Source organism: Lynx rufus, unplaced genomic scaffold (assembly GCF_022079265.1).
Source record: "Lynx rufus isolate CCGP_SWC_20201006 ecotype Redwood Valley unplaced genomic scaffold, mLynRuf1.p SCAF_6, whole genome shotgun sequence".
Lineage (NCBI taxonomy): Eukaryota > Metazoa > Chordata > Mammalia > Carnivora > Felidae > Lynx > Lynx rufus.
Window position 1 is genome coordinate 57,220,749 of NW_025814878.1, and position 13,395 is coordinate 57,234,143.

At 38.9% G+C, this 13,395-nt stretch overlaps 1 pseudogene; it reads right to left on the reverse strand.

Annotated features, from left to right (window-relative positions):
• Positions 1 to 13,157, reverse strand: part of LOC124529118 (forkhead box protein H1-like) — a 68,469-nt pseudogene extending 55,312 nt beyond the window's left edge.
• Positions 13,158 to 13,395: the final 238 nt, after the last annotated feature.

The following is a 13,395-nucleotide window of genomic DNA, read 5'->3' on the forward strand; positions in this document are numbered from 1 at the left end:
TTCTCCTCGAGATGAAGGCAGATCTCAAAGGAAGCCGAACAAGTGGCCAAGCCATGGATACCAATTTAGGGTTCTCCTAAATTGGTTCTTACCAATTGAGCATTCTCCTAAATTGGTGCTTCTTCTCAGAGTGTGGTCACTGGTGCCATGAGGTCAAAAGTATTTGCATTTTCACTCTCTTTCTCTCAAGAGTGTACGGTGGAATTTTCCAGAGGTCACATACATGTAATATTACCAAAGGTTGACATGAAAATTCATCTACCTTCTCTTAAGTCTGACACTAAAGAGATTTGCAAAAGTGTAACGCAATAGTGCTCTTCTCACTACAATCTTGTTTGGCAAATATATTCTTTCATAAAATGTTATTTATGTCGACATCTGGTGAATTTATTCTTGTTATTTAAAAATAAGTAATTTTTAGGGGCGCCTGGGTGGCGCAGTCGGTTAAGCGTCCGACTTCAGCCAGGTCACGATCTCACGGTCCGTGAGTTCGAGCCCCGCGTCAGGCTCTGGGCTGATGGCTCAGAGCCTGGAGCCTGTTTCCGATTCTGTGTCTCCCTCTCTCTCTGACCCTCCCCCGTTCATGCTCTGTCTCTCTCTGTCCTAAAAATAAACGTTGAAAAAAAAATAAAAATAAGTAATTTTTAGAGTTCCCAGTTTTAATTTCTAATGCAGTAAATATTGATCAATATCACCCTCCTAACTAAAAGTTCTTAGGGGTTATTTATGAATTTTAAGAGTGCACAGGGATCCTGAGCCCAGAAAGCTTGAGGATCGCTGTCTTACATTAATAATCATATACATCCTGCCTTCTTCCCCAGGTAGGAATGAATGAGGGAGAAGAGAAACCAGAAGGTGTTAGCTTAGTACATTTCCCAGCACAGGGTGAATGCACTACCCGCCCCCCCCTCACTAGGAACCCTAGGACAACCAGGGGTAGTAGCTGATAAAGTTCATTGCTCTGATGTTTGTGAATGATGCCTGGAAAAGGCAAAATCCTTTTATTAAAAAAATTTTTTTTGTTTACATTTTATTTATTTTTTAGAGAGAGAGAGAGAGAGAGAGAGAGAGAGAGAACACAAATGGGGGAGGGGCAGAGAGAGAGGGAGACACAGAATCCGAAGCAGGCTCCGAGCTGAGCTGTCAGCACAGAGCCCGATGCGGGGCTCAAACCCAAGAACCGTGACATCATGACCCGAGCCCAACTCGGTTGCTTAACCGACTGAGCCACCCAGGCACCCCATGGACAAAACCCTTTTAATTTCAAATGTAGTGACATTAAGTTCTCTGATGGCTCTGTGGATGGGCAATAGGTACCAGTGAAGAATCTTAAGCCGGATTTTGAGATGGGGAATTGTCTTAGAGTGTGGAGACTATGTGATATCTAAAAGGAAGTTGAAGAAGGAAATGGTAGGTCAAGAGAGTCGCTGATACTCTGCAGTGTATCTCCTGATCAGTAATGGCTTGGATACCCTCAAATGCATTGCGACTTTTTCCATATTTTTCTCTGTTACTTATGAAAAAAAGGCCACTTCTGGAGATGGTAGGGCATAGTGATCAATATCTACTCTTACACCAACTTGGAGAACATTTTTTTTTTCATGCTGGTTTTCTCTTCTCATTTGATATTTCTTTTTTCTAATGTAAGGAGGGTTGAGATAGGGAGAGAACATGCTTTAAACATAGTAAACTAATGCATATGCTTTGATTAAATATAGATTGGGAGTTGGGACTCACTTGCTGGAGATATGAAGAAAGGCCAAGTTTTATTATATCCAAATAGCCTGATCCTGGAGGTAACAGCATGCAGACATTGTAAGACTCAGTATTTGTTGAATAAATGATACATTCGCAGCTTTGGTCTCAAAATGTAAATATTAAAGGTGATTTCAAAGTCCCATTCTCCTCAAACATGGATTTGTAAGCTGTGAATAATTGAATAAGAATGATTAATTAAATAAATAACAATTGAAGGAAATATTTTAAATTAAGCCTTTATTATGCTCTCTGAAATGACAAGTGGATATGCCTGGGAGCTAAGGCCCTGACCACCCACAACAAGGCAGGGATGACTTTAAGGGTGGTATACTGATGTTTGATTCTCGCAACCATCCTGTATACTGGGTTATATGACTGTGCCTGCGTCATATATGGAGAAACTGGAAGACTCCGAGCGGGAAGAGAATCTGAACGCTGGCAGCGCATTCAGGGCCACGGTCAGTGGCCGGGCACGTTGGCTACCATTACCCCACCTACACTTGAGAAAGGTGAATTTGGTTCCTTTACAATCGCTATGCTCGCTTAGGAGGCTGTGCTGGTATTGATTGGTTTGGCCAAAAGACAAGTTTGGAACACTTTCTGCGGCTCTCTGCCACCCAGCATGTCCTCGTCTCACGCGAAGCACGTGGCTCCAACTTTCCCTGTCAGTTTGCTCCTCTCTAGGCGGGCTACCCCTTCGCTGGAGGGTCTCAGTGATGAGGGAGGGGAGTGTGACAGAGCCGGAACAGTAGCCTCATGATTACACAAAACCCCTCCACATGTTTCTTCTTTTTCATCCACAATGGAAACAGCTTTATTTTGTCCTCTCAATAATTTAGCTGAAAAAAATTCAAACTTTGTAAAAAAAAAATCGTTGTCAAAAAATAGAAATGAACTTAAACCTTACGTGCATCTCTTTATATACACATACAAACACTTTAACACATCATTTTACACACATGGGATCATATCACATGCTATCTTTTAATACAGGATTTCAAATCATTTTTTTATTTTTTCTTATCTCTCCCTCCTCTTGTATTTCTCTCCTACTACAAATCACTCTCCTTTACCTAAAAGAACCCATGCTATTCATCTTTTGTATTTTTCTATGCTTTCTTCAAGCTTTTTAAGGAATCTAAAATAGAGTTACTATGTAATACATATATGATTATTGTTTTTGATGTATATATGCACACATAAAATTTTTGCCATTTTTTACACACAGTAGAATTAAATATTTATTTGGCTGTATCTTGTTTTTTCTCATTTAATAAAATCTCATGAATATTTCTCAAATTGATTGGTATATATCTAATTCATGTTTTTAATGACACCATTATAGTCTATGAACTGGAGGTAGCTAATACCTTTTCAGCTATCAGCTACTGATGGGCATTCATTGTGTTTCTTCTTTTCTAAATTAAGATTTTAAGACTCTTCCCAGCCACCTAGGGATCTTGAAAGTCTTATCTCTGGTGGAAAACTAGAGGAAGGTATTTCATAGTTTACATTTTCGATATGGATTGGAAAGATGTATAATATTACCAATTTATAGATAAATAATGCAAAATGGTTCATATATAGTATTGCATCTGACAGAAAAAAATCTTCTTTGACCCTGAAACTGTGCAATTTCACTGGAAAGTTTTAGTAAAATTATTTCTTGGAATCCCTTATATGTCCCACAATTAGAAAAAGTGCTTGAATAAGGAAATGACTGCGTTATTAAAAACAAAAAAGTGTGCAAACATCCAAGGGGCCAGTAGTGGCCAGCAGCATTGAATTTCTTATTTCTTAACAGACTGTGTGTTAGGAAGCAGACCAGATAAGGCAGGCCGCGTGCTTGTAGCTGTGATAGAGGATTGCTTTCTCATTCATGGCGGGCGATGGCCAATGAGGAGGAGAAACAATACCAGCCTGGGCATTGTGTGTGATGCATGGGGTCTGACTGCAGGCAGAACGGTTCAGAGGAATCTAGGAAATAGCGATCCCAATCTCCTTGTGTATGGGATCAGGCTGAAAATGAAAGTGAAAGAAGATAGAGCAGAAACAAGTGAACTTTGGAATGGCCCGTTTTAATAGAATGCAGAAATTGTTAAGAATAGGTTGGGAACTCATGGAAGAAAAATAAGATACGGCAATAAAATTTCTCGGAAAGTCATGAGAATGCCTAAGTGAATTAGCCAACTAGTAATTTAAGAATTATAGTGGAAACAAGATAAAAGGCATACAGAGTTATGTATTAGAGACAGGGAGATTAAAAGAGACCTAATAAAATTATCAGTGGTCAAAGGCTGCTAGAGAGAGAAAATAAAAACATAATAAAACAAAGCTTAGCTAAAAAGGCACCCGGACTTTTCCTAGACACCAAAAGGCATCTGGTGACAGAGAAAATGTGTCATTGAGGGTTTCCATGAGCTTTTTGCCTTGCAATCGCAGGGGTAGGTGAAGGTTGCATTTTGGAAACTGGGATCTTTTTTTCTCAAAAGAAAGAGGGAGCAAACAAAGTACTAAAGATTCTGATATCAGAATAAAGGAAATTGACAAGAGAGAGAAAAACCGACTCTTTGGATAAGAAAGACAGTGTGTGTATTCAGTGTTTTATCGAGAGTAACCTGAGGTCTAACAGAGACAAGACATCTTTATCAAAAGAAGATCTCTGTCGATGGACGTTGAGGCTGCTTCTCTGAATCGTGCTACAGTGAACGTAGGGGTGCTATTAGCCCTTTGAGATTCTGACTTCTTTTGGACACGTACCGGAAAGTGGGATTGCTGGATCATTTGGTAGTTCCATTGTTAATTTTTAGGGAGCCTCCATACTGTTTTCCAGTGGCTGCACCATTTTGTATTCCCACCAAGAGTGCGCAGAAGTTCCTATTTCTCCACATCCTCACCGACTCTTACCATGTTTTGTTTTTCTGATAATAGCCCTCTTGACAGGTGTGAAGTGTTATCTCATGGCAATGGGATGCTTACTATTCAGCCTTAAAAGAGAAGGAAGTTCTGCACGAGGGAACAATATGTGGATCTTGAGTATATTATGTCAAGTGCAATAAGCCAGTCATAGAAAAATAAATACTGCATGATTCCACTTCTATGAAGAATCTAAAATAGTCAAACTCATAGAATCATAGAATCAAAGAGGGGAAATGAGGAGTTACTAATCAACGGATATGCAGTGTTAGTCAAGCAAGATGAATAAGTTCTAGAAACCTGCTATACAACATTGTACCTATAGTCACCAATAATATATTGTGCACTTAAAATTTGTTAAGACGGTAGATATCATGTTAAGGGTTCTTTCCACAATAATAACAATAACAATAATAATAATAATAATAAAAGAAAGTGTCTGTGTTAATGGGAAGGTCATCTAAAGTTTTAGTAGGACTTTCCATCAGAAACCTAGAGTTTTGGGCAAAAACTTCTAGGTGCTTAAAAGTAACAAATGACTAAAATTGGCATGTCAACAGCACTGATTTTGTTCTGCGAATTCTGAGCCCAAAATACTAGCAAATATCATTCAATAAGTGTCACCTGGTGAAATATTTACTTTCAAAATTATGGTGGCTACCTAATGCAGGCAAAGACATAACTATTGAAAAAGTTTAATTATAGCAACCTAATTTGCATCATAAAATCCGCGTTAATAAGTTAACCTCTGAATGTTTTTACTTTATGGCACATTAGGTATGGTATCCATTTCTTTAAAAAATGAAGAGATATAGACATAAACATTTTAAAAAATTGATGTGATATGGATATCATAGGCTCTCTGGCTTACATTAAGGAAAAGAAGAAAAGCAATTGAGAGCTATTACCACACATGCAAACGGCGGTATTCACCGTTGGCTTTGTTTAACCTTGTATGAAATCTGCCTCTATTCCTATTGAAAGTTGAGAAAGTCCTGTAACAGTTTTTAAACCATTTTAGGAACAGGTAAACATGGATCTACATCTTAAATATAAAGCCTGAGGTAGCATTAAAGATGACAGTTGTAGAAAGAAAATGACATAGCTTTGGTGGAGATATTTTAGCATGTAATTTTCAGCACAAAATTCATATAATCAAAAGGCTTGAGATGACCTTGAGAGGTCATCAGGCTCATCAGACTGCTATTACAGGGAACGGTTAACGTAAGGCACCGTGCAATGATCAGTACAAGCAGGTGAGGTAAGGGCAATGACTGCCTTGTCTAAAAGTAACATTATTTTCATTTGGGTTTCAATATAATGAATGGCCTTCTAGCAAATACCTGACTCGCTTGGAACTTGCCTAAATCCTGTATAGTAAATATTTTTTCTCAAATTGCATTCAGCTTTATAAATAGCAATTGCATCATCATATGTTACAAGGAGATAGTTTAAGGTAGCCATCAAGGATAGCTATTGAACTAAAAGCATTTTGTAATGACAAAATTTTCAGAATTTGTGCTGTGGCTTAGAAAAATTTTGAATAGGGGCGCCTGGGTGGCGCAGTCGGTTAAGCGTCCGACTTCAGCCAGGTCACGATCTCGCGGTCCGTGAGTTCGAGCCCCGCGTCAGGCTCTGGGCTGATGGCTCGGAGCCTGGAGCCTGTTTCCGATTCTGTGTCTCCCTCTCTCTCTGCCCCTCCCCCGTTCATGCTCTGTCTCTCTCTGTCCCAAAAATAAATAAACGTTGAAAAAAAAAATAAAAAAAAAATAAAAAAAGAAAAATTTTGAATATAGTCCTTGGTTCCAAATTTGATTATCTTTTGTCCTAGCTTTTATTTTAGATTAGGTTGTGAATCTGTTTTGCAATTTAGGACAACCTTTCTTTGGACGTATTTTCACAGAAAAATAAATATAGTAGGTCAGATTTTAGGGATATAGTTGTCAGAATAGAGAAGGATCAAAGAATTTCCCTCCTCCCAAAGCTTAAAAACGTTGTAAAAAGTCTGGCCCTAAATTCCCAGCAGCAGTCAAGTAAGGAAAAGAATATGCTTTTTATTAATAAACTTCAAAAATTGGGGGTGAAAGAAAGAAAATGGAAGATTACGGTACAGGGAGGTGTTACTTCTTACTTTGCTCCCAGTTTTCAGGAACAGTGCAGAGGAAAGGTGAATGGGAAAAAAAGAAGAAAGAAAGAAAGAAAGAGAGAGAGAGGGAGGGAGGAAGGAAGAAAGGAAGAAAGGAAAGAAGGAAGGAAGGAAGGAAGGAAGGAAGGAGAGATGTAGAGAGAGAGAGAGGAGGAGAGGGGAAGGGAAGGGAAACCAATTCTGCCTAGTATCCTATTTTGGGGAAAAGTAAACTGAGTGCAGTCTTTTTCGACAAAGTCAAGGAAAAATCCTCTAAAACAGAAATCATATATATCCAGTAGTGGCAAGAAGGGTAAGAATCCAGGCCTAGCCATTGTCCAGGGCACTGAGAGGGATGGACATTTCTCATGACTAAATAGAATGACTATCATACTAGATATTTAATGAGATTTATCAGTAAAGCCCAGAACCCAGATTCCTCAGCCAATTTACACTCAATCTCAAAAGTGTTGACCATTTCTTTATGTGATGATTAATTTTATGTCAACTTGGCTAAGTCACGGTATCCAGATATTTGGTCAAACATTCTAGATGTTTCTATGAAGGCATATTCTTAGATGAGATTAATATTTAAACCAGCAGACTTTGAGGAATGCAGATAACTCTCTACAACGTGGGTGGACCTCACCCAATCAGTTAAAGGTGTGAATAGAAAAAAGATGCTTCTCCCCGGAGGAAGAGGGAATTGTGCCAGCTGCCTGCCTTCAGATTAAAACTGTAACATCAATTGTTACTCAGCTCTTCAGCCTGCCAGCATACCTGCAGATTTTGGACTTGCCCCTTCCACAGTTGTGGGAGCCAATTCCTGAATTCCTCTCTCTCCCTCTCCCTCCCTCCCTCTCTCTGTTTTTGTATATACACTCACATACACATCTCCTAGTATTCTGCTTCTCTGGAGAACTCTGACTAATATAGCCTAGTAAGGTAACTCTTATTTCTTACTCTTGGACATGCCAATAAAGATGTTTTGGGTTAGTACATGGCCTTCTATGAAGTTAATTAGGGGTCCAAGTGCCTTCTAGCTAATTCTAGGGTCTTGAAGTTCTCTTCTTGAAGTTCAGGTGAAGAATCCCTGTACCTGGGCAGCAGGCATGGGAAGAATGAAGAAAAATCACTTGTGGGAGGCTTCTCTGGGTTGGACCTAGCACTGCACACATCACTGTGTTCACAGTCCATTAGGCTGAACTCAGTCGTGGGCTCACCCATCTGCCAGGGAGGCTGCGAAATACTGTATATCTGTCTGCCAGGGAGGAAAAGAAAATGCACTTTTGCAAACTTACAGGGGTCTCTGTCATACTGTCTTACCTAATTCGTATATACGCTCGGATTACCGAATGAGATAATGGTTGAAAACAATCAAGCCTTAGCCAAATGTGTGCTATTATGATCATTATGTCAAATATTGAGGTTCTGCAAAAAAGGCTGATTTTTCAATTCCGCGTTGAGCTCAGTATGCTATCTGATATAAATAATCGTGAAACATATTCAGTGTGGGGCATTTGAATGGACTACTGCATTTGAATGGACTACTTAAAATAACATTTATTGTTCTTACTAATGATAAAATAACAGGTGCATTGTAGAAAATAGGCAAACTAGAGTGAGGCATAAAAAGCAAATCCCAGGTGTTCCCAATCTTTGTACACACGATCTGTACAATTAAAACTCTTCGAGTTGTAGCACTTCTCGCCGAAACTGGCTTAAGCAGAGCAGAGAATTAATTGGCTTGCAGAACGGAGCAGGCCAGGGATCCGTCTCTGGCTGTAGGCAGTTGAAGGCACGGTTCCGGTCCGCAGCGGGACTGACTCCACTTCTACGTGGTCCTTCCATCTTCACCCACGCTGGGCGCTAACTCGGGCCTCAGGCGGCTCTCTCCTAAATGCAGAAATAGCTGTGGCAGTTCCGGTCATGCGCTTACAGTGTACTAACCAGAGGAAGGCAGGGTAGCTCTTTTAGTCTCTTTCAGTTGCTTTCTCTGCAGAGCTAAATAACTTTTTTCCCTTCCATCCAGAAGCTTCCTCAAAAATCGTGTGTGTCATGGGTCTGAAATAGGTTGTGAGCCCATCCCTGATCCAAATATGGATGTGGGGATTTGCTCAGGTCAGGTAAGACTCACCCAGCAGCTGGGTGCAGGGGGGTGGAGGGAGTGGGTGGGAGTGGGAAACAACTTCTCTCTGAGCGCATAGGCTGCAGGGAGAACGGATACCTGATGAAAGTTACAGAATTGCTATCAAAAAGAAAAAGGGATGGACTATTCTAAAGTAGCAAATAAATGCCTCACACACTCATGAACGTACACACACAGCACTTAACAGAAGAGTAGTGTCAGCACCCCACAACCTCTTTCTTTTATAGCCTGTTTTATTCTGCCTAGGGATACATCATAACCATGCACATACGACATGAGGAACATCCCATTATAAGATTGAGCAACAGAAGACAGACACAAAAAAGTCTCTACGGTATGACTCTATTTGAAGTTCAAGTCCAGCAAAATCAGTCCATGGTAGTAGTGGTTGCCTTTGGGAGGTATTAGCTGGGAGAGACTATTAGGGAGCTTTCTGAGATGCTGGAAGTGTCCTACATTTCTATCTGAGTGGCGGTTTACATAGATGTATTTTTTATGGGAAAAATAATTGCACTGTGTACTTAGGATTTATACCCTTTTCTGTTTCAAAATTATACTTTAATATGAAGTTAAAGACTTAAATTAAAAATATTAAATTAAAATGTAAACATGTAAATATGCAATGCTGAAAAGGACTCTAAGGAGATAAAAACAAAATTTTTGGCGAAGTTGAAAAAACTAAGTCACTTAGGAAAACATACCTATAAAGTCATAAAACTTTACTGAAATACATTAAAAAATAGTAGACTATCCATGTGATAGTTATTAGAATAAAGGCTTAGGGGCGCCTGGGTGGCTCAGTTGGTTAAGCATCTGACTCCGGCTCAGGTCATGATCTCTCAGTTTGTGGGTTGAGCCTCACGTCAGGCTCGGTGCTGACAGCTCAGAACCTGGAGCCTGCTTCTGAATCTGTGTCTCTCTCTCTGCCCCTCCCTTGCTCGTGCTGTGTCTCCTCCTCTCTCAAAAATAAATAAACATTAAAAAAAATTTAGAATAGAGGCTTAGTATAACAAAATGCGATACCTCATGAGGTAATGGATGTGAAGATGTATTTTAAAATATCAAATGCTATGTATTTATTAGTTTAAAAGTGATTTTGGAAGTAATGAGTCTGGGCAATGATCATCCATAGCTGCTGAAACCTTGAAGTGGAAGACCAATAGGAAACCCTATGGCCCAGGGAAAGGCTGACAATAGCTATGTCCCTGATTAAGCTTAAATCACAAAAAGGGAAAAGCATTCATTACGAATTCCTGATGTGATGTGTAGAACATACATAGCACCTCCTATGAATTATCCTTGCCGCAAAATTGGACCTGAACCTGATGTAGCCTCTGGCTCCGATTGCTAGTCTTCAAGACTTATTAAGGATAAAGGACCATGTTCACAACACTGTGGGATGTAATCAGTTAAATCAGGATATGGGACACTATAGGATAAGTGACCTTCTTTTTAAACAAACAAATGGCAAGGAAGGAAAAAGAACGAAGAGAGATTCTGCTATCGCAGAAGGCCTAAGGGATAATTTAACTAAATGCAATATATCAACCTCATTTAGATTCTGATCCAAAGTAAGCAAAGCACATTTATGAGACAATCAAGGATATCAATCCTAATTAAATATCAGATGATATGAAGAAGCTATTATAACTTTTTAGGTGTGGTGATGTTGTTGAGATCGTGTAAAAAAAGAGAGTCAAAGCCTTATCTCTTGGACATACATATGTGAGTATTTATGAATGAAATAATATGAAATCCAATGTGTGTTGGGAAGGGCATAGATGAAGCAAGTGTATCCATATGTTGATGTATTTTGAAGCTGGATGACAAGTGTATGAGGGCTTATTATGCTGCTCACTATACTTTGACTTTGTTTAAAAAAGTTCAGTAAAAAAGTTAAAATTATTTGTATCTAATTTAACACCTAAGACTGACATTATTAGGGAATAATTTGGGATGGGAAAGATTTTCTGTCCTATCTTTATTCACTAAAACATGATACATCAAATGCCTATACTTTTATCTTCATAGACTATGTTTATATACATTTATTATGCACTTACATGCATACAATTTACACAATATCTTTTGTGAGGTTAGATATCCTTCAGACTACTCTTACCTTTAACAAATTGGCACTGCTTAATTTATCATAAAAATAGGTTCAAATAATATTTTTTAAAAATTGAATTTTTTATAACACCCAGAGGGTTATTGTTTCTCTTATATATATATTAAGGTTTATTTATTTTTTATTTTTATTTTTTTAACGTTTATTTATTTTTGAGACAGAGAGAGAGCATGAACAGGGGAGGGGTAGATAGAGAGGGAGACAAAGAATCCGAAACAGGCTCCAGGCTCTGAGCTGTCAGCACAGAGCCCGACGCGGGGCTTGAACTCACGGACCGCGAGATCATGACCTGAGCTGAAGGCCGCTTAACCGACTGAGCCACCCAGGCGCCCCAAAGTTTATTTATTTTTGAGAGACAGACAGAGCGCAAGCAGGGGAGGGGCAGAGAGAGAGAGAGACACAGAATCCAAAGCAGGCTCCAGGCTCGGAGCTGTCAGCACAGGGCCTGATGCGGGGCTCGAAATCACAAACCGGCAGATCATGACCTGAGCTGAAGTTGGACACTTAACCGACTGAGCCACCCAGGCGCCCCGAATTTTTTAATATTTTTATAAGCTTAAGCTTATCTAATAACACACTTGTTTAGTATTTTGAGACCTACTGAGACATTTATTTGGCATTTTTTATGGGTACATTCCAAAGGAAAAATTTCTTGTCTTGAACATTCTAGAAAAATGTTCTAGAAATGTTCTAGAAATCATTCTAGAAAAATACTACTTTTCGTGAGTAATTGACCAATCTCAGTATACAGTATACAGTATACAGATGCCAATCTGCCCCAACAAGGCAAGAAATTAGCTTGATGATTCTCCTCTGGTGGATGTGTGTTACACAGTATCTTTGCTAGGCCTTGGGTAGGCTTCTGTTTGGGGCTGGACAGTGTTTATCTGCTTATGGGATGTGCTCAGTCTGAGGCGTTGAAATCGAGTCTGTTCCCCAGACTGCTGCTGCCACCATTGCCTTTCCAACATCCACCCAACATGGCAGGGCTGATGCAGTAGCAGATTTAGGGGTTTCAGGGAGGATTGTCGAGGAGTGTTCCTACTTGTCTTCTCCTCCCATCCAGCCGTTGAGTCAGGGCTAACGCTTGCATCTTGTAGAGATGGCCGAGTTTCTAAGCAGAGCTGGCTGACTTATTGGGTATAGAATAAGCAACACAGAACAATTGAAAGAAATCTAGCTTTTCTTCTCTACTGCATGCCTCCTTTTGCTAATAAATGAAATCTTTATATTAATAATAGCTCATTAAACTTTTTAAAGGCAGGTGTAAATTTTAAAATGGTCTTTTGCATTGGAATGCATGGCATCACATGTGAATTTGTGTTTTAGCCCAATTAGTCTATTTTTAGAAATACTTTCTCAAAATTTATATTTTAGGTTTAGTTTTTGTATCATCAAAATATTCAGGAAGAAACTATCATGAGCGATATTTCCTTGCTTAATGGATAATTACAAATTGGAATTGTTAGTGAAACCGCATTATTAAATTTAGCCTCAAATTACTCTTAAAATATGCAGGACTAGAGGACTAAAGATATAAATAGCTTTGATTATAGGCCAAATTCTGCATAATGTTGTTATTTTGTAACTTGGTATCTCGAAGGGGAAAAATCTTAAGTTCAATGGACCAGGCCAAAAGTAATGATACTGGTATTTCTTACAAGCATGTAAGAACTTAAATGTTTACCCATGCATTATTTTTCTTCTAAGAAACCGTCTTTGGAAGCTTCCGTATTTAATAGTGTTTGCTCAAAACATATCTCTTTTGAAATAGTCATTTTGAAGTCACACACAAAAATTAGTCTAATTCTATATTATTTTTGAACAAAATGGTATTAGCTCATTCAACCTTCTTATTCACAAGATTCAGTACTGAGTACATTTTATTTCCGAAAATCAACTCCTCTCTTTAAGAATGAAGATTTTCCGTAGTTGAAAAATACTCAAATGAATGTGATACCAGCTTTTGAAGTCCCAATACTTGTTACTGTGGCAGTAGTTTTGCTGTATCGTATCACCTTTGAAGGGGGCAGTGCATACTTGGATAGAAAACTTTTGATGAGCTTGTTAAAATCCATCGCGTAACTCTGAAGTGACATGTTCTAAGAATTTTATGTGACTTAATTTTTATGCTGAGTTTATTGATTCTTGTAGGCTATGTCATGCCTCTCTAAAATTCTAGATTTTAGACTTGAAGAGGTCAACCCTGCACTCACCTTTGTTTTCCTTACATTAGTCCTGTCTGCATTTTAAAAATAATTCCATGCAGTTAGAGACAGAGGTGATATTTATTTATATGTCTTAGGAAAGGGTGTA